The sequence below is a fragment of the Rhinolophus sinicus genome, chromosome 2, assembly GCF_057876585.1.
Source record: "Rhinolophus sinicus isolate RSI-liver-muscle chromosome 2, RSI-T2T, whole genome shotgun sequence".
NCBI classification, from domain to species: Eukaryota; Metazoa; Chordata; class Mammalia; order Chiroptera; family Rhinolophidae; genus Rhinolophus; species Rhinolophus sinicus.
In genome coordinates this window covers 175,667,159-175,693,686 of record NC_142502.1, presented here as the reverse complement: position 1 = coordinate 175,693,686, position 26,528 = coordinate 175,667,159, and the positions used below count along the sequence as shown (strand labels likewise).

Below are 26,528 nucleotides of genomic sequence, written 5' to 3'. Positions count from 1 at the left end.
TTGCTGACACCTTGATCTTGGACTTCAAGCCTCCAGAACTGTGAGGAAATACATTTTTTGTTGTTGAAGCCACTCAGTCTGTGGCATTTTGTTATGGCAGCCACCACCAAGCCTATTTCAAAGGATTCCACTTTTGACCAGATTCCTATGTCACGACAGGAGCCGGCATCCTCTCCATTTTTGTAAATAGAAAAGGCAAGACAGAAAAGACCCAGGCAGGGACAGGGCTGAGGGGCAGCCACCTCCACAAGACCCCCAGTGGGGTCTCCTTAGCAGCCAAGTGCCCACAGAGCTATGCTGGGGACCAGGGACGATGCAGGGAGAAGAGGGTATTCTGGAACCCTGGGAGCCGTGACTGGGGCTTTGTTCAGGAGTGTTCGTTCTCCATGGATCTTAAGAAAACATCTGAGAACTGAATCAAACTCTTTCTCTAGTAAAGCCATGTGACGCATGCGTCTAGCACCCACGAGTGAAGAGCCGGAAACATTCTCCCACGCCAACGCTGCAGGTTTCTGGCTATTTGTGCTTTGGTGTAAATGCTCACGTTGCGTTTTCTGTTCCTGCCACATTTAACACTTCAGCCTGAATGCAGCTTTATCGCTGCTTTGGGAATTTTCTACAACTTATTTATGAGTATTAAAATTCTGGAGTCTTCCCCCACAGGAAAAAAGGGGGTGGGTACTTCTCAACGTTGAAATTGTCCCAGGATTGCGGCTTCAGGATAACCCTGCGTGGAGTCCAATAACTTGCAGGGCTAGACAGTGGATGCCCCCAGGCTGGTTTGCAATGTGCTGACAGGGCCCCACTGAGACAGCTCTGGGCAGAGGGAGGAGGAAGCAGGGTCACTCTGGGTCATGCATGCCACTGAAGGAGCGGCCTGGGCAGAGGGAGCTGGGTCGCAGCCATCAGCATCTCGGGTTTCAGGCGCAGTGCAGCTCGGATCAAGTGCCTTCTGAGGTCTGTTTGCCTTTCCCAGGTATCTGAGACCCTCCTGTGTGCCTTGCTCTGTGTCTTCCTGGTCCAGAGATTAGAACGGGTGTGCCTCAGGCAGGAGGAGGAGAAAGCAGGCTCTGCTCTGCGACAGTGCAGATCACACAGTGCAGAGAACATGACCCTCCTATAGGCATAGGGACCAGTATAGGATGCTGTTTGACCAATGGGTGCACTCAAAATGGGCTCTGAACAAAAAGAATGGCCACGTCTTCGGGGACTGGAGTGGCTGAGGCCCTCTTTTCCTGTGGGTTGTGGTAGCAGGGTCCCTAGGAGGAGGGACAGCCAGGGGTCATTAGTCTGTCCTTCATCTCCGCTTTTCTCTCCTGTGGCTCTGTCACTCTAGGGATTTGGGGGTATGTCTGAGCTCCTTCCCCACCCAGGAACCCCACTGTGTGGTTGAGGCTTCTTTGGACCCATGGATTCCCCCGCCCCCCCACAGTGTCCCCAAGGTGGAGGTGGCTCTGGAATTCCCTAGTCTTCTTCTTTTTTTTCCATTAGCTTCAGGTGTATAAAACAATGTAATAGTTAGACATTTGCACCCCTCACAAAGTGATAACCCCTCCGCAATCTACTACCCCTCTGACATCGTATGTATCTGTTACAATTCCATTAACTCTATTCCCTACATTGTACTCCATATCCCGTGACTATATACACACCAGGGGTACCAAAAAATGTATACAAGTGGACACTTTGCTCATCATTGCTCAAGGAGTAGTTTGCCATAATCAGAAGTGTCTGGACGCTGATGGTAACCACTTTGAACACCTCTTGTAATTGCAGAAATCAAATGTGACCTGTATTCATCTTTTGTTATGGGTATATATTGAGCATACAATTTTAATACAGTTTTCCTTCCTTAAAATGTGTATATATATTTTTTGGCACCGTGTGTATGTGTGTGTGTGTGTGTGTGTCTGTGTGTGTGTGTGTGTGTGTGTGTATTTAATTATAGTTGACATTTAATATTATTCAATTTCAGTTTTAGGGGTATAATGCAGTGGTCAGGCATCTACACCATCCATGAAGTAGTCTCCCTAATAAATCCAGTGCCCATCTGACACCCTACATAATCTTTACAACATTATTTATTATATTCCCCAAACTACCTTTCATATCCCCATGGCTATATTGTGGCTACTAATTTATACTTTCTAATCCCTTTACCTTCTCTCCCATTCTAGCCCCCCTTCCATCTAGCAATCATCAGTTTTTTTCCCCTATATTTCTGAGTCGATTTCTGTTTTGTTTGCTCGTTTATTCTGTTCTTTAGATTCTACATATAAGTGAGATCATATGGTATTTGTCTTTCTCAGTCTGACTTATTTCACTTAGCATAATATCCTCTAGGTCCATCCATGTTGTTGTAAATGGTAAGATTTCATTCTTTTTTGAGGCCGAATAATACTCCATTGTATAAATGTACTACAGTGTCTTTATCCAGTCATCTATCCATGGGCATTTCAGTTGTTTTCAGGCATTTTGGCTTGGCTGTTGTGAATAGTGCCGCAATAAACATAGGGGTGCATATATTTTTTCGAATTAGAGTTTTGGATTTCTTTGGATAGATACCCAGAGTGGAATTACTGGGTCATAAGGTAGTTCCATTGCCAGTTTTTTGAGGAATCTCCATACTGTTTTCCATAGTGGCTGCATCAATCTGCAATCCCACCAACAGTGCATGAGGGATCCCTTTTCTCCACATCCTCGCCAACATTTGTTGTTTGTTGATTTATTGATGCTAGCCATTCTGACCGGAGTGAGGTGGTATCTCATTGTGGGTTTTATTTGCATTTCCCTAATGATTAGTGATGTTGAGCATTTTTTCATATGTCTGTTGGCCATTAGAAATCCCACTTCTTCCTTTAGGGCTGTCACAGGATTGTCACAGAGTCTGGCTGGTGCAGGATGGCCAATGAGAGTTCTTTAGGATATGAAACACCAGGAGCAAGGGCCCTGTAGGCAATGAAAGACCCCTCTTAGCCTGGAGTGGGCTGTTGGCTGGGAATCCAAAGAAAATTCAGGGATTCCTGCTGCTGGAGAAGAGAGTGAGTGTCAGCACATTGATAACTCACTGCCCCACGGGCTCCAGAGTAGGTCTGCGGGGCCAGCACTGCCCTAGAGTGGGCTCATTTGAGTTGCTCACTCAGCGGACACCAAAGCATCTATTAGAAGCTCATTTATTCAGTTTGCCCATTTATTCGTTCATTTAACAAATTCACATTGAATGTCTGCTTTGTATTAGGCACGGATGCTCTAAATTAGACCAGCAGTTGGCAGACTTTTGCTGCAGAGAAAATAGTTTAGGTTTTGAGGGCCATACTGTCTCCATTGCCACTACTCAGCTCTTGTAGGGTGAAATCAGCCACGGACAATAAACACATGGGTGTGGTTTTGTTCCCATAAAACATTAGTGACAAAAACAGGCATTGGGTTGGAGTTGGCCCATTGGCTGTAGTTTGCTGAGCCCTGGACTAGAAACACAGAGGTAAACAAAAGTGGGCATAGTCCCTGTCTGTATGGAGCATTTGTTATAGGCAAGGAAAACAAATCAATTACATCATCACAAACACATGTTTTAACTGTGAACACTAGTGCTTGAAGGAAAGATATATTCTCAAAGCTCTACAAACAAGGTTATGATATAGTCTCAGGACGGGAAAGCTTTCCTCAAGAGTTGATGCTTGAGTTGGGCTCTGAATCACCATTAACCAGGTGAAAAGAGAAAGGAAACAGCACATGGAAAGGCCCTGTGACAGGAGTATGGAACATTCTGGAAACTGAAAGAAGGCCAGTGGGGTGGGGGGGGCGGAAGTTGTAGAGGGATACTGGAGAGGGGTGAGATGAGGCAGGAGAGTTCCATGCACAGCCTTGGGGCCATGCTGCAGTCTCCCTGAGACTAGTAGAGAAGATTAAAGCAAGAGAAAACAGCATCATATTTGCATCTTGAGAAAAGTATCTCCGGCTGCAACATGAGAAAAGATCGGAGAAAAACAAGAGAGGATGCAGGGGGAACATGTAATGGGATTGTTGCAAGAGAAGAAAGTGTCGATGGAGGTAAAAAGAAATAGATGGAGACGAGGTCTTTCAGAAGGGATGCTGATGGGGTGAGTATGGAGGGAGAGAGCCTGCAGGAGGGCTCGTGGATGTCAAGGTTTGTAGAATTAGATGGGTAGTGGCGCTGGCTACTGAGACTGGAAACACTGCAGAAGTCCCTGGTTTGTTTTGTTTTGTTTGGGTCAGAGGAAGGGGCATAATAGGTTCAGTGGCCTTTGAGACATCACAATTAGAGGAGTCAGACACGCAGGTGATGTGTCCAGATCTGAAGGTCAGAGGAGAGGAAGGAGCGGAGATAATATGAGAAGTCATCAGCATATGAAGGGTGAATTGAAGCCTTAAACATGTATTAGGTCATCTGGGGGAGGAAAATCGAGTAAAAAAAGAGAAGAGGGCCTCCAGGAGCTTTTATATTTAATAGCCAGAGAGAGAAGGGTGATAGCAAAATAGATTGAGAAATAACCAGGGGAGTAGGGAAGAAATAGATTGTTGTGTCTTGGAAGCTACGGGAAGAAAGTGCTTCAGGCAAGGCTTGAGTGCAGCCCGCACACACAGCACCATGGGACTGACCACTGATGCCGGTGCCATTCTGACTGCTCAGGGCATCCACTGGGATTGGTTAGTGCCGGTGCCACACCAGGTATTAAACATCATGACCATCATCCCTGCTTTTCAGTGTTGAAGGCTTGTGGGGCAGCAAACAAGATGAAGAGTGGGGACATTCCATTGGGTCTGGCAACAAATGCGGTGACCTTAGCGAGAGAACTTGAGGTGGAGCAAAGGGCTGAGGGGTGAGCTGAGGAGGGAATGGGAGGTGAGGGAGCAGACAGGAGGCCCAGGCAGTCCCCGAAGAAGTTATACCGGGTGCAGGGAACCTGACTAGGACAGGTAGAGGGGAAGCTAGAATGGCGTAGGGGGCTGAAATTTTTCTTTAAGATATTGAAATCATGAGAGGGACTTATTGGTTCAATATACTGTATATTTAGTCACTTATCAGATTCTTTCTGTATCTCATTCATTTATTCATTATATGATCCAACATGCTTATCTCATCTTTGGGGGAGATGTTTACTATGTTATGAGCACTAGATTCATTTTATTTCCTTCTTTCCTTTCAATAGGATTTATCGAGCACTTATTATTTCCAAGTACTGGACCATCTCCCAGTGCTATAGAAATGAATAAATTCTAGCCCTGTGTTCACGGGGCTTATAGTTTGGTGCAGTGGTTATCAACCAGGGGTAGCTTTATCTCTGTCCCTTCCCTGGGGGACACTGGGCAATGTCTGGAGATGGTTTGTGTTGCCATAACTTGGGGGCAGTGGGGAGAAGGGCATCTAGTGGGTGGAGGCCCACACTGCTGCTGAACACCCTACAATGCACAGGACACCCCCACACCAAAGAATCATCCAGTCCAAAATGGGAAAAGGGTGAAAAGTGTCTCAATCGACGTACGCATGTGGTCACTGCTGGAGCACAGAGGATGGGTCCTTAGGCATGCGTGGTGGAGCTGGCCAAGTAGAAAACGATGGACAGACAGGACAGGTGGAGGCAACACCTGTGGAAAGGCATGGAGGTATGAGGGAGCGTGGTGCAAGCTCAGGAGCTTCCAGCAGCTCAGAGCGGTAGCCCATGGCCAGAAGGGCAGAAGTCACTCGAGTAGGGCTGGAGCCATAAATGCCATGCCAAGTATTTTGAATGTTGTCTACTCAATAGGAAACCACTAAAGGACTCCAAATGAGAGGAAACCAACTTGCACCTTAGGTAATCATTCTGGTGGCAGGTGAGATCAGACAGTAAGCGCTAATGTTGATTGAGAACCTACCATATGTCAGGCACTTCTGAATTACCTCATTTAACCTCCCAACAATCCTGTGGAGGAAATGCCCTTGTTACCCCATCTTACAGCAGAGAAGACTGAGGCAGAGGAGTCACAAGGCTTGCTTAATGTCGCGTGACTAGTAAATGGGAGAGCCAGGACTTGACTGAGACAGGGTTGTAAACAAGCAGGAGAGAACCTGGGGTTCTTTCTGTGTCCCCCTTTGCACCTGGGCTCTGGAACCAGGCTTGAACACCCACAGGGTCTCAACTCATAATTCCCATGTTCCAGCACTTCCTGCGGCTGCTCCAAAAATTCCACGCCTGCAGTTTTGAGGAGTGTGGCCTTGAGGTAGCCAGTTTAATTCTTCCTGATTAGGAGTTCTTATGTAGCTGTTAATTTTTTAGGCACTTGTGGTTGAAACGCCCCATCAAAATACAAACACTTGAGGAAAGTGTGGTTGTGGGGAAACAAACAAAAATCATTGTCTGCTGTCTGAGACCTTTACGTGGACCCCGGTAACCATGTATAAGTCCTCCGTCAGGACACCCCCACGCCATCAGCAAATGCACCCTTTCTCCTCTGTCTTTGCTGGGGGATAAAGGTGGATTTGCGTGACTTATGAAATGTAAACTAGGTCTCAGGGCCCAAAGCTATGTCATTAGCCAACGCAGATCCTGCTTTCCAACTTTTCATTACAGCGGCTCCTCCTCCCGTGACGAGGGATGGTCGAGTGTGACAGCCCCTGGCCCAGGACTGACAGGCATAGAAAGCAGGAGATGGGGGTTTGCAGGTGGACGGGACTACTCCAGGCCAGAGGGGAGAAGAGACTTTTGCAGCTCAGGGAGGCCACGGGTGATAGACTGAGGTGGGACCAGAGGTACATTTCAGCAGTGTTCCTCCCACGTGGAAAGAAGATCAGGCACGCATTTTCATATTTATATAGGCTTTTAAATAAATTTATGTCTCCCTTTTTTCAGGCAGTGGCAGGTTTCTGGCAGGGCTTAGGGAATGCAAACTTGTCTGTGATCTGGAGGGAAAGACCTCCTGAAGAGAACATCCTAGAGGTAGTGGCTGGAATAACCACTATTCTTTGAGGTTGGTTTATGGAGTCCACAGCCCCAAATTATCCTCACCTGACAGATGAAGAGCCAGAGGCCCGGCCTCTGTCACATGGGGTGTCCATGGGAGAAGCCAGGGTCACATGTCTGGGCTTTTTTCTGGGTTTTCCTTCTTCCTTCAAAGATTCCGTGGTAGGTTAGAGAACGCTCTGGGCTTCAGTTTTTCCATCTGCACGAAGAAGGGTTTGTTGGACTAAAACCCTTCCGGTGTCCCTAATGGCTTTGATTTGTAGAGGAAATCAGGTATTTTTCAGAATGGTGACTGGGTACCTACAGCACTAAGAAAACTAACTTTACAACCAAATATAAGGCAGTTCCCCACTTTCCCAAACAAAAGGTTTCTAAAACCATTTTTTTAGCCAACCTGACTATACAAGTTTTTGTGGAATGTAGATGAAGCAAAGTATTTAATTAATATCTTTAGTTACACATCTTTAAAATTACAAAATAGATAAAATATGAATTTTAAAATACTGCTTTTTCCCATTATATATTTTATGGCTCATTATTCAAACCTGTCATTTGCAGTTTCAACTCCTGCGTGTTTTGTTTCCAGTGTGTTTTTTCTTTGATCACTAGAATGGCTTTTTGAGTCCTCTGTCAGTTTTCCAGAGCTCATAATCCTCACTTCCGTCCACGTTTTCACGAGATGGCACTCTTTGAATCCAGGGATCACACTTTCCTTTACAATTTTATCCCAAGCCACAGGCCCCAATTCCCATAAGTTGAGCAGTTGTTGTTGTTTTTTTCTTTTTCATTTGCCTTATAGATGAATATTCACAATCTCTTGCAATAATTAACCATGTTTAGGTTTCTTTTTAAAGTGACCTTTAAAAGTCTTACAACAACACCCAAATACTAAAATTATGAAGTCATAATCCCAAGAATAATTACTACATCTGTGTTAACTAAATTAGGTGGGAGAGTACACTGGAAGATGAGCCTTTGTATTGATACAGAATCTATCAATTGATATATTGGATATGTTGAATATAAGGCAACACCCTTTTGTTTCTGAGGCATCATGGGGACAAAGGGGAAAGATGGCCATTGACAAAAAAAAATGTAACTTAACCAAATTCTCCTTTAAAACCCATCAGCTTGTTACATTGTACATGTGAGCGTTTCTTTACTGACTAATTGGTAGCCAATGTGTGTGAATGTAGGTAGAGGTCTCCAATGGAGACAGATCCCAGAGGATGGTTCTGGGTCGGCTGGGCCCCCAAAAGCTCTGGTCATCACCTTTCCCCACCTTCCATGTACCAGGAACTGCAAGCCCCTTTTGGCCACCTTTCTGCCAATACGCCACTGGGCTTTTGTGTCATTTAATGAGCATAGAGTCGTTTGGAAATATGCACTGTGCTCCACAAAAGGAAATAGTAACATCATCAGCAATGATTATATTCCAGCCCTTCAGCACTATTGCTACTATTAATGTCCATTATCACTATATTGCCTGAAATGTGTTCAGCTGTCATTGTCACTGATCAAGGTGTCCGTCCTGGAAAATGTGTGTTCTCTCCGTCTGGATCATACTATATTTTGCTGTTACTGTTTTTAATTTTTTTTTTTTTTTTTTTTTGGTAGATAATTGGAACCTGCTACTTCATACTTTCAAAAGTAATGTAGTGGGGAAAGCCCTGAGTGGTGCAAAGCCTATGCTTCCATCAGGAAAATGATGCAATTTCCATGCAAAAGTGACCATAATATTATTCAGTGATTACATGGGGGTGGGGGGTAGTCTGTTTTTGTTAGACTTTTGAAAGTGGCAAATTGAATTCCATCCACATAATCAGAGGTTATGAGTTTCCAGCACAGTGTCTTTGCACATGTTGGCATGTTGGGGGCTCATTTCCCCAGGGTCCTTCCCAGCCCAGGGTCCCCAGAGCTTTTGCTGACCACTTGGGGCAGACCTGCAGTGCCAGCCTGTCATGTCCTGGCAGCAACTCTCAGCCCATGAGTTGGAAAATACTCCAGCTTCCTCACCCCTCTGGTGGGACAGGCCCTTCTCTGTCCCCCAGAGGCCCCGGAGCCTGCCGTGGTGACCTGCTTACTTAGGGCAACCTGTGTTGGCTCCCTTCACTTATCTGTCTCACTTCTTCACTCATCTACCTGAGCTTTCTGGGATCACTCTCCAAATAAGCCAGTTGCCTCAAATCCTTGTCTAGGTTCTGCTTCAAAAGAGAGGCACCCCTGTCCTTTCAGCTTTCTCCTTCCCATTTTGAAGGCCGTCAGCGGCCTCCCTGGACCCCTCTGTTCCGTAACCCGTTTTGTGCAACCCTCAGAGAAGTCTCTGTTTTCAAGCGTCATCGTCCTGAAAAATGAGAACTCTGAACTTTTTTTTGTTTTGTTTTGTCAGGAAGGTAATGAGTATAATTTATTTCTCCCACCTCTTCTCTTAATTATTATTACCCCATTCAAAGGAGACAAGATGATTTAATCCAGGTTGTATTTAAAATACCCGTGATCAATGTCCTCACTCTGAACATGTATCTGCGTGCTCTTAGATAATTTGTATATAATTTTAATAAATTTGTCAACAGCAGCCCTTCCTCATCTTAACAGGCTGATGGCAGACAGATCATTTAATTTGCTCCTCAGTGTTATTTTTCATACATGGTTGCTGCACGGCCGACAGATACCAGATGATCCCATTACAAACACATTTGACACAGCATGTACTGTGGGGAAGAGTAAACTCAAGGACTTCTCTTGTCGCAGTGTGTGTCTCCTTCTCACTCACGGGGGGCGGGGGCGTCCCGGAAACCAAGGCGCCTGCGCAGGTGCGGAGGCCGCGGTCCCGGCAGAATTCAGGTGCTAAGGGAAGCCCTTGCTTTACCTGCCATCACAGAGGCTGTCAGTGCCTGACCCTTTCCCCATCCTGGGCATCACCTGCTGACAGTCCTGCCTCTTTCTGTGTGAGGGTGTCCAGTCCACTCACTGGGCAGGCTGGAGGTGATACCCCAAAGCACCCATCCACTGATGAGAAGGGGAGGTGATGAAGAACCCCAGCTTCCTTCCTTACCTCCTGCCCAGTAGGATTAAGCCCCAGTGGGCTGCAGCAGTAGCCCACTCCTTACTGCATGCTTGATTGGCTTTTCTCCTGACCTATCTCGAATCCCTATTCTCTCATTGCTTTGGATTAACCTCGCCCCCACCCACCCCCAAAAAACAAACAAACAAACAAAAAACGTGCATTCAAATCCATGTTTGGGGTCCGCTTTGGAGAGGAAGCGAAATTAAGATGCTCGCCCCTCTGAATGTATCCATGTTGATCTTTCAGATGCTCTCCTCCTCCAAGATCTAATTAAGCCCTAATGTGGAGCTCCCCACAGCCCGGGAGCTTTCCCTCCTCTGACCACTTTCAGTCTTCCGAGCGTAGTTAAGTTAGCACTCAACCATTTGCAGTCTGGTGCAGTCCTGTATTTCTGCATGTGAGTGTGTGATGGGGTAGATGCCAACTCTGCCAGCTCCTAGCTAACCTGAAGGTCCATCTGAGACCTGATGGCACTCCAGCCACATCCTAATTTGGAGTAAGGGTAGAGGATGGGGAGCTAGACAATGCTGAGAGTGAACACTTTGGCGGGGAACGTACAGAAACCTCTCCTTTCAAAGACTAATGTGAGCGCTGATGGATTCTTTGTGCCATTTCTGTCTGCTGGGGTAATGGGAAGGCCAGTACGTTGTGTTCCAAAGGAAAAATGTTCTCTAGCCTTGGTAATCTTTGCCATGCTGGCTTGTGGCAGAGAAAACAACATTACTTCTAAATTTTCTCAATGGAGTGAGATGTGTGTAATGTGTAATAATCTATAAATAAGCCTTTAGGAAGCATCTATGTGTTTCTTTTTAGATGTGTTCAAGCCAACTATAATTTAATATGAATTCTAGATGATATGTAATATTTTTATTTGCTACTTCATTGCTCAATGTTTCATATAAACCTGAAGAGGAAAAAAACACACAGTCCCACATATAAACGAAGAAGCAGATGGCTAAATGTGACCATGGGAGAGAAGCAGTGAATGGAGTGGGTCCCGAGTGGAGGCTTCCCGCCCTGGGCCTGGACCGAGATGGAACGGAGGGAATTTCGGATGTGTGGTTACCTGTGTTTGTTAGCCATTTGTTTTTAAGCCACTGTGTTTTAAGCAGGCCATTAGTATTCAGAAGAATCCACAGGTATCTTTGTTATGGCTTTTTTCTATCTTTTAAATGTACATATAAATGAGTATGTATTATTTATAGATGTCTTTGGACTCAGAAACATCGAGCTTGAGAAGTAATTCAGCAAGGAATATTTGATTTACTGCTCGCTGGAGAGGAGAGGGAAGACAGGAGGACTTTCCACAGGAAGGAAGGCTGGGTTGTGATAACTTGTTTAACCTTTCTAAGGGGCTTTCCTGGAATCTTCCGTTACCGTTAAACGGTAGGAAGACGACTGGGTGAAAGAAAGAATGGCAGCCAGGGGTGAGGAAGACACCGTGGTCATCCTCGCTCTCCTGCTCATCAGCTCTATGACCTCAAGCTTGTCACTCACCTTCACTCGCTTGTGGTTTCCTGCCTGTACCTGGACATGAGTCTGCACCAGCCTGCAGCCCAGTGATGTGATGCATTCGTATTGACTGCTCTGGGCTCTGGCCCGATGCCTAGGCTGCTGGGTTCCTTTCCAGACGTGCGGTGAGGTTGGTGAGCGGTGGTTCCGTGCTTTTACACATGGGACGTGAAGCCATGTGTGATCAAGCCACTTGCATACCCTGGTAGAGATCAGGAAAACTGAATTTGCTGCTAATTCTGTTTGCAGTTCCTGGGCTGTTTCTAGATTGGCCAAGAAAAACAGAGCACTTAGGAAATTCCTGGGAATGACTGCTTTCTGCCTGGGTACGGGAAAACATGCCTGTCTGTGGTTTATTTTTAAATGGATAACTCATCATATCTGGGTAGAAACTACTGTAATCTTCAAAGGCTTTTCTTTCACAATTTTTTTTTCTCTGAGAGTATGGAAACAGCCTCAGATCTATTCACATAAAATAGCTTTTTACTGAGTAAGGTAGCAATGCCTCTCAGACCCTCTTGGGGGCAGGAAGAGTTTTTCAGCTGCTGGCTCTATAGTCTGGGGTTCAGAGGAGCGCTGAAATGAGGGAAGAGAAGCCGTAACTGGCAGCATCTGCCCTCAGGCCTGGAGTTTGGTTTACCAAATGCTGGGGAAGAGGAGGGAGGAAGAGGGATGAAACTGTCCTCTCAGAGGAAATTCGGGGAGATAGCTAGAGGGAGCAGAGACTGGCAGCTGACCAGTGACAGGTCTCCCTGGGACTCCTATGCACAGGGCCAGCCCACTAGCTCCCAGAGAAGATCCCTCGCCGTTCATCAGTCCCGCACATGCTCACTACATGGGAGACAAGACACCATCAGTGTGATTCTCAGTCCTCTCCATGGCACTGTAGGTATTTTGGGGGCACCTATTCTGTGCTTCAGTTGGCAGCCATGGCAATAATAAAGGCCATAGCCATCTGTTATATGTGCCATGGGCTATGCTAAGCCCATGGCACATTTGAGCATTTAACTCTCAGAAAAGCATGGATGTTCAGCGATATCACCCCTACTGCACAGGTGAGGAGGTAGAGGCGGGTGGGGGTGTGGTGATGGGAGTCACCAGTGTGATTTCCCTGCCATTTACTAGATTTAGACCTGGGTCTGTTGGAGTTACGTCCTCCATGCTCCTCACCAATGCATGGCCTGAGCCAGCCCTGAGCCAGGTGTGTCAGGGATGAAGACAGAAATCCAGAATGAAGCTCTGACGGCCATGCAGGCCACGCCTGAGACCACAGGATTCAGATTGGGAGAAGGGCATCCCAGACCTCTCGGCATCTCCGTGAGGGGACCAAAAGCCCACTGAGCCTACAAACCCATCTTGTTTTACTCTGTGATGTCACTTTTTCCCCATCACTTCTCCCCAAAGTTGTCAAGAAGCCAAGGTCCAAAGGGACGGGGCTGCTGAGGGGCCCTGAGCAGTAGCAGCCCTGGCAGTGAGCGGACATTGGATCCAGTGAACTTGTTTGGTGGCTGCCTCTCCTGTCTTCACGACTGTCTCCAACCCCCTGACCTGTAGAACTATGGCCCAGAAAGAGGGCTCAGGGTGTTTTCTGATGAGGTTGGCCAGTTCAGTGCTTGAGATACAGGTCAGAGACTCCCCTGAAGAATTGAGGGTCAGTCACTCTGAGCCCCAAGGTCGGTCACCAGGAAAGGGATGGGGCAAGTGGAAGGGAAGAGGGAAGTCCTACTCTCTCCGGGCTCAGCTTGTGAGGTCCAGACTTGAGGTGGGCTTTTGCCTGGATGTGAACTCCTCTGTGGTTCGTGCTAAGGTGGGGGCCACCCCATGGAGCTGGGATGGGCCCTCCTGGAGAGGAAGAGCCAACTTGTCTGGCCACATACTACTTCCTCTTCCTACTGCTCTTACCCACGTCCTGGCTGAGTGTTGTGTTTTACTCCCCAAGACTAGACAAGTCTTGTTAAAATGTTCTAGCCTGGTCCCAGGAGTGTCAGGGAGAACCACGGCAAGAGACTCAGCCATATCTGAGTCAGAGTTTGAAGTGGGCGGCACTGCTATGGACAACGCGGTGGTGGGTATGCTTCCTCCATCGATGCTCCACCCACCGGGCGACCTGGCAGGTGCTGGAGAGGAGGGGACTGCATGGCTCTTATCACCAGGAAGGAGAGGGAGACCTGGACCTACCGCAGCTCAGCTTGGGAGCGTCGGCAGCTGGCCTCCCTGTCGGTAAAGTAGGATGTCCACGCCTGCCCTTCCTCTCCCGGGGTCCGCATGGCCGTCTAATGAGGGTGAGAAGATGCAGAGGCACTCCAAAGAGCCCACAGCATCCGCAAGTGTGAAGCGTCGTCATGAAAAGCTTAAATTTATGGGTCTGCAGGAGAAGCAACATCTGGGAAGGAATTATTGCAATTGAAAGGGAGGATGCAGGCCTGTGTACAAGAGCGAAATGTGGAAGCAGTGTCTGATTTTTTTTTTAAACTGATTTGTATTCCAGTCATGAAACGGTGGTATGAACTTCCAGATGTTCAAAGCAAAATTGTCGAAAATGCGTTGACTCTTGTAGGCATCTTCCTTCCTTCAACACAGCTTTACTGAGCACCTACTACGTGTCAGCCACTGCACGCTCTGCCGACGTCTTAAATGCCACTGTGGGCATGTCAGGAGGTTAGGGCCACCAGCACCCCACCCCTCCCTCATCTTGTAGTCTTCAGAAAATGCCAGGACCGCACCAGTTCTGGTTCCAGTGACCGGCAAATCTGCATTAACCAGGGCGCATGTGCTGGTGCTGTGTGGTGGACTGAATTGAACAAGTCTTAATTTAATTGCTGGGAGTCGATTTGCAACTTTTTTTTTCTGCAACATTTCAGTCTGGGTTTCTGACAGTCTTGTCATGGCATAACTTAGGTTCCCGTCAGACTGCAAACACCCCATTTTCCTTATCTGCCCATTCTCCTTGCCCAGTGCAGATGAGAAGGTCCCAAAGAGGGGCCACCAAGAAACCTCCTTGGGTGACACATGTGTCTTTATCGTTATGTTCTCCAGTGATTTGCCTCAGGAGTGTGTACTCCACAGAATGAAGGAAAACCTTCAGGGAGGTGTTTTTAGGAGGAAAAGGAGAGAAGGCAGGTGGGAGGGGATCCAGGGAGGGCAGTGGATGAATGGTCACAGAAGCAGAGAAGAACTTGGGGTGTCTAGGGGACAGCAGGCCCAGGCCATACAGGACCCAGGGAAGAGTCTGGATGAGTTCTCTGGGGCCCAGGCCAGGGACAGATTTGGGGCAGGGAGGGCACCTGTTATGGGCTTGAGCACAATCCCTCTGGCTGCTGTGGAGCCGCTGGGGGCCTGTTGCTGTGAACCAGTTGGGAGGTGGGGAAGCCTAGCCCCAGGCAGCAGTAATGGACATACAGAGAACAGGTGACCAGGTCACCCAGCGCACTATTTGAACAATGCTGTGTGTGTGACAGGAGCTAGAGAAGGAGGAGTTGGGGCTTTAAACAGAGGGAGGTGGCAGTGCTGTGCCTTGAGATAAGGGTCCAGAAGTAGCAGATTTGGAGACAGTCAAGATATTAATGCATGCATTCCCCGTGGCAGGAGGGGGATGTAAATTGATTCTTAGAGTGGGAAAGGTAGTGCAAAAACCCATAGATGTTGCAATGGCTTATGACCCTCCGAAGCTCCACCCTACCCGACAAAATCTTATTCTTTAGAATTGAATTTCTTTCATTAGAAAGAATTTCAATTTAATTTAATTTCTCTCTTGGGGGAGGGAAGATAATGGAAAAAGGTTGAGAAACACTAAGTTAATAGAAATGGAGAATTGGGGAGCTGCCTTACTGCTGACAGAGGTCTTGTGGTTGGGGTGGGGGCAGTCTGTGGCCTCTGTGTTGTGGGAGGGTCTGCATAGGGTGAGGGGATCGCTTGGGAACCTGACCACTACCAAGGCACCTGGAGGCTTCGAGAATCGGGCAGCCAATGGGTCCTAGGGTTGGTTTGGGCTCCCTGGGAACTGATGAGGACCTCTGCTGACACCTGTACTTCAGAGGTGACTCCAGCGTGAACACAGGCCAGCTCTAGTCTCCTCCTCAATGGGGGTCCCAGGAACAAGGTGACCGGGTAATTGGCAGCAAGGCTTGGGATGGGAGGCACAAATCTAGAATTCCAGTTCTGGCTCCCTCCCTCATTTTTTGCCATTTAACTTGCAATTCTTATTTTTCACAAGCCTCAGTTTCGTCATCTATAAAATGGGGGAACTAATAGTCATCAACTCCTAAATTTGTTAGACAAGGTAAATGAGAAAATGTGAATGAGTTAAGCTTCGTAAACTTCAAGCATTATGAAAATTGTGTGATTGCATCTCAGTGAGGAGTCATGGCCTCTGAAGTTCCTGCCTGTCTTTGAAGAACACATGCTCACACAAAAGCTTGCCAGGCACGGTATCCCTAACATTAGAGTAAGTAATGGATCTCATCAGTAGCCATTTCTAGCTCCTTAATGGAAAGAGGAAATGTCTGCCTTCTGCCGGGTGGGCTCTCGTAAGGTACTCCATCTTTGTGTCTCCATCCTGCCCTCTTAAAAGCAGAGCTTTCCAGATCCCTTGGCCCATGAACTGTCATGAACCTGATGGATAAACCTTCTGAGAGCATTTATTTGGGATTGGCAAGATGCCTGCAGCCTTTGGTGAACCCATGGTTGATATTACAAGGGGGTGGCCTGTTCTTCTGTCTTCTCAAAAGAAAGAGTATGTGAACCAGCAAGATACATTCAGAACAGACATCCGTGACCCATGCCAGGTGTGCTGGAAAGTTCTGCCCTGGGCTGACAGGACGGGGTGTGGTAGCTGGTTTTCTCGCTCCAGTTTTCAGCCTCCAGTTCCTTTGCTTTTTTCTTCTAAGGAAGAAAGAATCCCCATTTCTTAGCTGGTTGAGGGGTGGCGTGCTACCCAGTGCTGGAGATATGATTGGGTAACATGGTCAAGACCCAGGCAGGGCTGCTCTGTAATCCTGCCTCAAACAGGAGATTCCATAGTTGGTTTCACCTCTTACAGCAAGTTCTCTCAAAAAACAAAAAATCCTGGGACTCTTGTTTAAAATTCTCTTGGTTATCAATTTGGTTCAAGTCAGGAACCATCTTTATTTATAGGCCTAGAGTTAGAATGGGTCTCAAACATTTCTTTGAGTTTAATTTTGAAGAATTCCTAGCTTTTAGGCAGTTATTTAACCCAAAGAGCCCATTCAAGTGTCTTGCTTTCATATTGCCTTTTACGCCCTGTCAAACTCAAAGACCCATTTCACAGATATTGATTTACTAGCCACTGTATTTTTTAAAACTAAATTAGAACTCCCTCATCCTTTGGCTTTTGAATTTTATTATCCTTAAGCCTGGAAGCTGTCATTTGATGATGAAATTAGTGGGAAAGGGCCAGTTTGACCAGAGATATCAGAAGTCAAGTCCTGAGATAGCGTCTTCCTCTCACCTGGAGATGGAAACCATACCTGTCTATCTCCCTGTGCTCTCCTGGGTTCATTCCTGAGACTCATTTTCCCAGGCCGTGATCTTTGGAAACAAAGTTTTTACAGCGTTAACTTGGGAACAAAATTATTACTAGAAATTGGTTTGTAGTAACTTATTTTAAAATCACTTCAAATACTACGCGTGCCGTTACAGTAGAATGTGTTTAGGTACTTGGGTATAGCATGTAGGCCATCTAAGAAGAAAGGATAATGAAGGGTGGTGTATGATACACCACCATGTGATGGGCGCCTCGGAGCAGAGATTCAAATAATAAGATACTCTGTCCTCAGGACGCCCAGGATTTGACCGCAAGGGGGAGAGTTTGGATAGAGGAAGAAATACAAGAGGAAATAAATAAAATCTCTGCAATAGGAAGTAATGCTGATGTGAGCTGAGAACCCTTAGAAAGCCTTCACAGGAGGACCTTCTGGCTGCGGAGGGCAGCGATGTCCTGAGGAAGATGCTACTTGCCCGGGGACTCTCAGTAGCAATACTGAGATGATGAGAATGAGGATTAGGGACCCATTTCTCTGGTTTTCAGAATGGGAAAGGAAGGGTCGTAGGAATTACAGAACTTTGCCATATCACAAAAGTAAGAGGAGTTGGAATTCTAATTCAGATCTCATTCCAAAGTGCTGCTTTTACCCTTCTCTGGGAATGTATCCATTAGAGCCTTGACAGGAAAAGACACATTCAAATGTGTGATTTGAAGAGAGTTAAATGAAAGGATTATTCACAAAAGTGTAGGCACGTGTGAAGGGATCACAGCAGTACAATACCCCAGGGCTTATAATGGGTGTGGGGCCTTTATACCCTCTAAGCCTAGGGCAGGGGAGGGAGCTGTTTGTTACTGGAACCCAGACAGGTAGCTCTGTGGAGCCCTCCCAGGCCAACCAGAGCCGTGACCTTCAGTTGAAGAATATAGCCAGCCCACGAAGGTGCTGCAGGCAGGATGGGAGTTTGGGGAATAAGAATCCGACCACATCCCCCGGCTCCTGCTGTTACCTGCATTGGCTGAACCTAACCAGAGGTTGCAGGTCTCAGAGCACGAGTGATGGCCTCCATGCAGATCGGAGGAGCCTCCCAAGGCACAGAAGAGGGAAGACAGGACACCTGGAGGGGCAGACAGAAGAGTTCCAGCAGAGCCTGTACTATGGAACGTGTCAGCTCGTGTTAAGATCTTTTCATAAGCACATTAGGGAAAAGTCCCAATAAACTTGGCTTTGCATGTGGTTTATTTTTGTTCAGAATCTTGTAGTTATCCCCTCTAGAAGTGGCCTCTGGGGACCACAGCGGAGGAAGGATGAGGCCATTGTCATCAGAACAAGTTAGACAGCCCTGGTGGCTTGCCTCCCTCCACTGCCCCTCCAAGCGCCTGTCTGGCCTGTGCCATATTCATCCGGTGCAACCTGGGTAGTTGCTCCATCCAGGTTAAAGAGAAGGGAAGCACATTAATTTGTGACATTGGCTTCAGAGAGGTTTGTCACAAGAGAATGAGAGCTCCCTCTACTTGGTGTCTTTTAATTAGCAAGTAGCCTTTACAGTAGCCTACGAGGCCCTACGTGATCTACATACTCACCTCTCTGGCCTAATCTCCTGCTAGAATCTTCCTTGGCCAGCGACATTGGGCCTTGGTGATGCAGGGACCGTCATTCCCCCACCAGGGTGTTTACACCGGCTCTTCCCTGTGCCTGGAATGCTGTCCCCCAAGTACCCCACTCCTCACCTTCATGTGTGCGCAGATGTCATTTTCTCATGAGGCGTCCCCTGACCACTCCCCTGAAACTGCATCACAGGCCCCCAGCTCTCATCCTCTGCTTTACTTCTTCTCTAGTAAGTAGCACTGACTACCTTCTAATACGCTATACCATTGGTACTGATTTCTTAAGTTTGTGCTTATTGTATGTTTCCACCTACTTCTAGAAGATGAGCTCCATAAGGGCAGGAATTTTTGTTGTCGGTGTTCACTCATGCATTCCCAGTGCCCAGAACATAGCCTGACACAGAGCAGGCTGACATATTGAATGAATGAATGAATGAATGAATGAATGAATGAAATTCTCAACGATCTAAAAATAGTCTGACTGCTGTCTCCCAGACTTCTCCACCAACACGTCTCTGCCAAAGATCTTTCCCAGAAATACATCGATCATCTTATTATCACCAGTACTGTCAATATTCTGTGGCCAAAGGAATGGATTTATCCATGTGTTTCACATACACTTGGTAGAGGAAATGTACTCACGATGTTGGCTCTGTGTCAAAATTAAATGGTGACCTTGGCTTACTTTGCTTCCCCGCAGAGGTTATTTCTTAATCGTAAAGGGAACACTCTATCCTTGGGAAAAATAATATTTTTGCCACTTTCAGCTTTAAAATGGCTATTTGATATGGCTGGCATGTGTCTCTGTCAGAGGCAGCTGAAAAAGCTTAGGTTGAAAGGCTTTGAGAAAGCCCCCGTGTGTTGTTGGAGAGCAGCTCGCCATAAGACGGAATTAGTTTACAATAACTTATTTACCTGTCCAAATCCTTCATATCACATTAAAGCTTTCCCCCGCTATCCGGGACGCTGGAGTGCTAAGAGGAAAAAGGGAAATCAATTGATAATGATATATTCAGTTTAGAAAAATATATTGATTCCCAGGTAATGACAGTCGTGGGTTTTTGCTGGGGAGAATGCCATTTCCTGTCGTGAAGATGGCTTTCACATAGATTCCATTTGAAACAGGGAACTAGGAATAGCCCTGCCTCTCCTTAATAGATAGCCTTTTTCTTCTAAGTATTAAATCTATCTATATATATATATACTTTTTTTTTTTAAAGTCTCTCCAGGGAACCCATCTTTTGCCTCCTCAAGGTCTTCTTGCCCATTGTCTAAAAAAACTAACAATTTGTTTTTGTAATTCTAGAGTTTGTGTCCTGTACTCTTTTCAGCATTAGATTAAAGATTTTCATTTCTTATTTTTTTCCATCTCTGGAGTATGTTGGTTTAGATTAGACGGAAGACAAAGCTACCGTGTTTCCCCGAAAATAAGACCTAGCTGGACAATCAGCTCTAATGCATCTTTTGGAGCAAAAATTATTGTAAGACTCGGTTTTATTTTACTATAATATAAGACCTGCTCTTTATAATATAATATAATATAATATAATATAATATAATATAATATAATATAATATAATATAATATACCAGGACATATTAATTTTTGCTCCATAAGATGCATCAGAGCTGATTGTCCAGCTAGGTCTTATTTTCGGGGAAACACGGTATTAGTCTCTCCCTTATTTAATGTTAATGGGTCCACCATGGGGATTAGGGCTTTGTGTGTTTGGGGACTGGGTAAAGGATATCTAGTGTCTCCTCCCTGGGGTTCTCTGCTGCCCACTTGGCCCCCTTATCTGAGAGTGCCATGGCAGAGTTTGGGCACAGCCTGTGTGAGATTGTCCACACTGGGAAATCCAAGATAGGGACAAGCTTCTACTTAGGGTGGGGACCATCTACCATGTTTCCCCCGAAAATAAGACTGGTCTTGTATAAGGTTTGCTCCAAAAGACGCATTAGGGCTTATGTTTAGGGGATGCCATCCTGAAAAATCATGCTAGGGCTTATATTCCAGTTAAGTCTTATTTTCGGGGAAACATGGTAAGATGCTTGCAAAAGATGGTACCTTTTCCTCACCGTACTGCCACCTTTTTCCTCCCCATCTCTTTCTAGACTGTCTGGCCTTCTGGTGATGCTCACACTGAGCTAAGTGTTGGTGGCCATCGAGGGTTTTGCATCCTGGGGACGAATCCAGAGCTTGCCAGAGACGGACAGCGCAAGGTAGGTGTCTGCTCAGCTCACCTGAGCTGAGAAATAAAGGCATCAGACACGGGCACAGCCAGCTGTTTTCACGACCACTGATTTTCTGAGGGAAGTGAGGAAAATATAGCTAGCTCTCTCTCCCTTTCGGTTGGTGACATTTTTACCATAGATGTGAGATTAACCGGTACCCAGAGCCTAGGGACCCAGTCTTCCTGGGATCGACCTATGAACATTGCTGAATCTCTTCTTCACCTTGCTAGGTCTCGGGTTCCCCAGAGGGTGGATTTGGGGTCAGCCAGCAGCGAGGTGACCCTCAAAAACTATAATTCTTCTTTTGTAATTTAACTTTTCTCATTATTAAAATAGGATTGTAAATGCCATTAAAATATTATTTGTTCATTATAAAAAATATTTTAAAGATAGCACCTATAGTTATATGAATTATTATAATCCCAAGAAATAATTATTTTAGTGTCTCTCTCCAGGCTTTTTTCTATGCACATACATAAAGTGTGCACACACACTAATACACACACACACACACACACACACACAAGTGGGATCGCACTATATGTACTCTTCGGTGGTGTGCTATTTTGACTTCACAATATGTCGCAGGTTCCTTTCTTTGTCAGTAAATGCAAATCTATAGCATTTTTAAAGGCTTCCTATATATGATAATCTACATGATTTACTTAACTAGGGCCCTAATGATGGACATTTAGTAAATTTTCAAAATTTCATCCTTACATACAATATCACAAAAAATATTTTTGCGTATATCTTTGCATAGTGGTTTGATTATTTTCTTGGATTAAATTTATAGAGATCTGGCCTAAAATTTTGATTAGGATTCTCAAACCTAGATTGTGAAGACCAGGCAGCCAGGAGAATTTGGGGGAATGTGGCCTACTTTGTGAGGGCAGGAACCCGATGAAAGAATCTGCAAGGTTGTTTTAATACCCGCCCAGCATGCTGGGAATGTGCCTGCAGAAACTAGGGAGCCTGGAGCATGTCTTGGTGGCCAACACCAAGTTCCCAACACTCACCCCATTTATCATTGCTCAAGGAGCAGGGGCTGGGCCTGGAATGAAGGCTGCAGAGTTGGGGCCTGGGCACTGGGATTTAGGACAGTTGAGCCTGAGCTGGCCCAGCCTAGCATGTCTTGGTGGCACTTGAGCCTTTAAAAGTCCATTAGTCAAAGCCACCTCTGCATAGCACAAGGACTGGTGCTGGATGAGCACAGGTCATAGCTGCCCCAGGACTGCTCATTCTCAGCAGCTTTCACATCCTGGTATCCTCTGACCAGGAGCCTCGTGGCCTCTGCCTGGGGCCAGCTTACGGCCTGAACTCCATCCAGCTTCCTTCCTCAGCAGGACCAGAGCAGCAGACCAACAAGACTCCTGCCATGTCCAGATTCTCTACTGGCCAGAAAGCTTTCTCTTTGGACTCAGAGACAGTGGGGTTGGGGAGAGCAATGGGTTTGATCGTTCTTATGTTGGGGTCTTCTGTTCCCTGCCACTGACGCAGGGTGGCACATGGCTCTTATTCATCCTGACCTTCGAGGTGCATGTATTTCAGGATGGGGAGGGATCGGCATACCTAAGAGGATACACCCCTTATGCACGTATTAAATCTCTGTACCTGCCAGACTGGTGTCCCCACTTGAACTCATGCCGGCTTTCCCTGCCATCTGGTGGGTACCTGGAAGATGGAATCCCATCTGATTCATCTCTGTATTCTCCCATCCCCCACTCTCAGCTAGCACTGCTCTGGCTTTCAATAAACAGCACTGTACCAACCACCACTTTTCCTGGGAGCCTCACAGCACACGGCTTGGTGCTGGGTTGCACTTTTCCCTCACGTGCAGGACTCCCATTGATTCCCAAGAAGATAGGAACGTTCCACAGGCCACGATGGCCCCTGGTGCCCAGTGGAAGAAGCTATCACTTTCCTATGGAAACGGGGCCAGATCACTGGGCTCCGTGTGTCCTGCTCCACAACGGGGCCTGTTCCACTGCAAAGCATGAAGGGCTGCTCTCTGCTCGTCAGCGGTTTGATGAAAATCACCCCGTAACCGGGAACGTGGTGCCAGAACCATCTAGCGGGAATGAAATCTGATACCCGCACTGCAGTGTATAGTCCTGGCTGGGATGGGGCTGACAGGAGGTGACACTGAGCACCTAGTTTGTGCAGAATCTAAGGCTGAGCCAAAAGTGGCATTAACATGCAGACACCCAGGCTTTGGAGGTGGTGAAGGGCAAACATCGGTTCCCATCTATGCCGAGGGGCGTCCTGTGCACCTCCGCAGCTTCCGTCCCTGTGACTGTCTTGGTACTGCCCCCCGAAGCCCTTTGTCCCCCTGTGCGTCCTGCATCCTGGGAGGACATTGCAAATGTCTCCGGACTGGGAATTGTTCCGCTAGAGAATGTCATGTGCTGTGCCTGGGACTTCCGCCATCATGGCAGCCTCACCCAGCAAAGCTGACCCAAAGATGCCCGCCCTGTTCTGACCACACTCCCTGTGCTTTGCTTCCTTCATGCCCTCGCTCCAGATGCCTTGCTTCATTGGACCCCCAGGCCCTCCTCCCTCCTTTTCTTTCTTACCATCCCCCTCTCGCCTCCATGGCTTCCACTCCAAGGACGGACCTATGGGCAGACATTTCCGTGCTGCTGCCACCAACACATACACTCTGTTGTCCATTCGTCCTGTGTTCTTGCTGCCTCTCCTGGCCTTGCCCTGGGAACCCTACGGGCCATCAGAGGATCCTCTTTTCCTACCCATCACATTGATGTGCCCACATGTTCTTTCCTAAGCCGTTGTCATAGTTTCTCATATTAACTCACGTTGCAACGGACCAGGTTCTTTCCTGTCTTTGCCAAGTCTAAGCAGTGGTTCGCAAGCCTGACTGCATATTAACGTCACCTAGGGAAATTTTTAAAATCCTGATATTTAGACTTCACACCAGATCAGTTCAATCATCTCTCTGAATGGGACCCAGGCATTAGTGTATTTGTGAAGCTCCACAGGCAATTCCAGTGGAAGGCCGAGGTCAGAGCACTGCCGCCTGGAGGCCAATCTGTGACCCACCTGTAGCAAACATAGGGGGCTTTGTACGTGTGGTTTCACGGAGGCAGCAGCTCCTGGGCCATTCCCTGCTCTTCTCTCTGCTTTTGATTTACGTTGGCTTACATGTATCCTTTTAAGTCTCTGGCAATCCTTTCTGGAACTCCAGGAGGTGAAAACAAACAGAATAGAAAGCTTCCTGCTTTTCCCTGGCTGGGCCTTGGGCACAGCTCCCGCCCCTGTCAGGCCTCCTAGGGCAGAGGGTTGCAGACCCCTTCCCCACCCACAGCGTGCAGCGATGTCCTATTTGGGACAGCCTGCAGTGGGCGATGGCAGCCATTTCTGCCAGGAGCTCTCCAAGGCCCAGGAAAGAGGCTGAGTCAGTTCATAGCATCTGTGTGCTGAGACGGGACTGAGGGTGGCGTCACTGCCCAGGACAGTGGCTGTGCCACCATTGTCTGTGCCCTCCTTGGTCTGTGAAATTCAGCCACGGAGAACAACACACTGAAATTATTGGTCAAAGGCAGGAGATGCCAGAGGTGGGATCTTTCTCCATTTCTGGAAGCAGAGCACTTCAAGAACAGCATACACCCGGGCAGTTCCCCTCAGCTGATGGGCCTGGAGTGGGGCGCACTCAGTAGCTCACGCTAGCTGCAAAACCTCATTTGGCACCTGGGCTAGAAATACTTTATCTGCAAACCTTAGTTTATTTTTGTGGCCAAGTTTGATTTTCTGTGTGACTTGTTTTCTTCCTTATCTTGCACCTGCCCCAGTGGCCAGGCTATAGGAACAGCTGTGATTCTGTGCCCCATGGGAGGGCACCAGGGCCAGGAGGCATGGGGGTGACACCCCGCATGCATTCTGCAAGCTTTGCTGTGCACCGTCAGTGCTCAGAGGGAGGGCTGCCTCTTTCTGATTTGCACAAAAGTTCCGAATAGGCCGGTGGTGTCCCCGCCAGAGTCCTGCTCAGGGAAAGCACCTGCACACCTGTCCAGGGCCCGTCTGTGGGCTTCTGTCCCTTATTGATGACCTCATACATCCACAGGTTGCTCAAAAGAACTTTTAAGCGTTTGTCTTCTCATCGTAAATCCTCTCTCCCTTCCTCTCCCCGCCCCCCACAACATGACAGGTAGTGTCAGGAGCGCTGAGGCTACGGAGGAGCACCTACCACCATCCAGTCCTTCATTTCTTCAGGCACTTACTGGCAGCCGCATTGTATATTGTTCTAGGTCCAGCGTCCAGTGAGATCAGACTATAAAGTCCTGTCCCCAAGGAGCTGGCAGCCCAGTAGGGAGACCAGCAAGTAAATGCCTTCTTGTAATAAATGTGATAAAGGCAACAATGGGAATTTATACAAAGTGCTGTAAGAGAACACCTCATTCACTCGACAGATATTTCTTGAGCAGCTACTATATGCCAGGCATCCCTCTAGGCACTGGGGATACAGCCGTGACCATTTGAGACAAAATTCCTGGCCCCGAGCTCATGTTTAAGAGGATGGGAGTGCTCCGCAGCTAACAGTTTGGTCAAAACCGCAGGCTTCCAAAAAGAGGTGGCGTTAGGCTGGACATTGAAGTCTAGGGTGTGTGTGTGTGTGTGTGTGTGTGTGTGTGTGTGTGTGCAGGGAATGTTCCAGGCAACAGGAACAGCTTGTGCAAAGGCCTGGCGATACAAAAAGATGAGAGCGCTCAGAGACTCTTTGGGCAGCCACTGCCCCACCCCTGATTTGTTCGAATGTACACGACCAAGGTCATAGAACTTATTTTATCTCCTTTCATAACCTAGTGCTTTTAGGTTGCAAAGTGTTTTCACATTTCCTGTACTTGGTTCTGAGATGGACCCCAGAGGGCAGACAGAGAGGGTTTATTATGGCCATTCATTATATTAGGTTGGTGCAAAAGTAATTGTGGTTTTTGCAATTATTTTTAACCTTTTAAACTGCAATTATTTCTGCACCAACCTAATACCAAGCAGCAAACTAAGGCCCAGAGATCACCAGCATGTTGCCCAAAGTCACACAGCCGATCAAAGCTGAGCAGGACCTAGAGTCCTTGTCTCCTGGTTCCTATTCCAGAGGCTTCTCCTGTCCCCATGCCAACTGTTCCTCCTTGTATTGAAGCCTAAAGAAGTCTGGGCAATTGTCAGTCATATGCGTGCCTGTCTTCTACAAACATTAAGTGAGCACCTACTGTGTGTCGAGCCCAACATTGAGTGACCATCCTCTGGGCCTCAATGTCATCCCAACCCAAGCCAGGAAGAAAACTGAAAGAGTCACGACTGGGTTGTCCTTCCTCCCACCTGCCATGACCCTAAAGACCATGGGTCAACCAGACCCAGGCTGTCACCCACTTGTACCAGGTTGCACAGGGAACAGAATTACCGCCACAGGCTGGACGCCCTCCACTCACTCACTGAGTCTCCTCATCCAGGCCACTCGGAGGTGCATTAATTACAGCTGCCAATACAGATTTTTACTCTTACTTGTAAGTGAGCTGGATGCTAAAAGAATGGGGGAGACTTAAGCCTCATTCACAGAGCTAGAGCTGCCGGTGTAAGACAGTAGCAGCTTAGCAACCCTCACGGGCCCTTCCTTTGATTTGTAGCAACTCATT

The 26,528-nt window shown here is 47.2% G+C and overlaps 1 protein-coding gene across 3 annotated transcripts in view; it reads left to right on the top strand.

Annotated features, from left to right (window-relative positions):
- KLHL29 (kelch like family member 29) overlaps positions 1 to 26,528 on the top strand; it is a 293,337-nt gene that overhangs the window by 57,104 nt on the left and 209,705 nt on the right. For 2 of the 3 annotated variants that reach the window (XM_019757277.3, XM_019757114.3), the window contains exon 2: positions 20,761 to 20,868. The exons of the other annotated variant lie outside the window; for it this stretch is intronic. The gene's annotated coding sequence lies outside the window, so the exon portion shown is untranslated. The remainder of the gene's footprint in view (positions 1 to 20,760; positions 20,869 to 26,528) is intronic. 3 annotated transcript variants of the gene reach the window in all.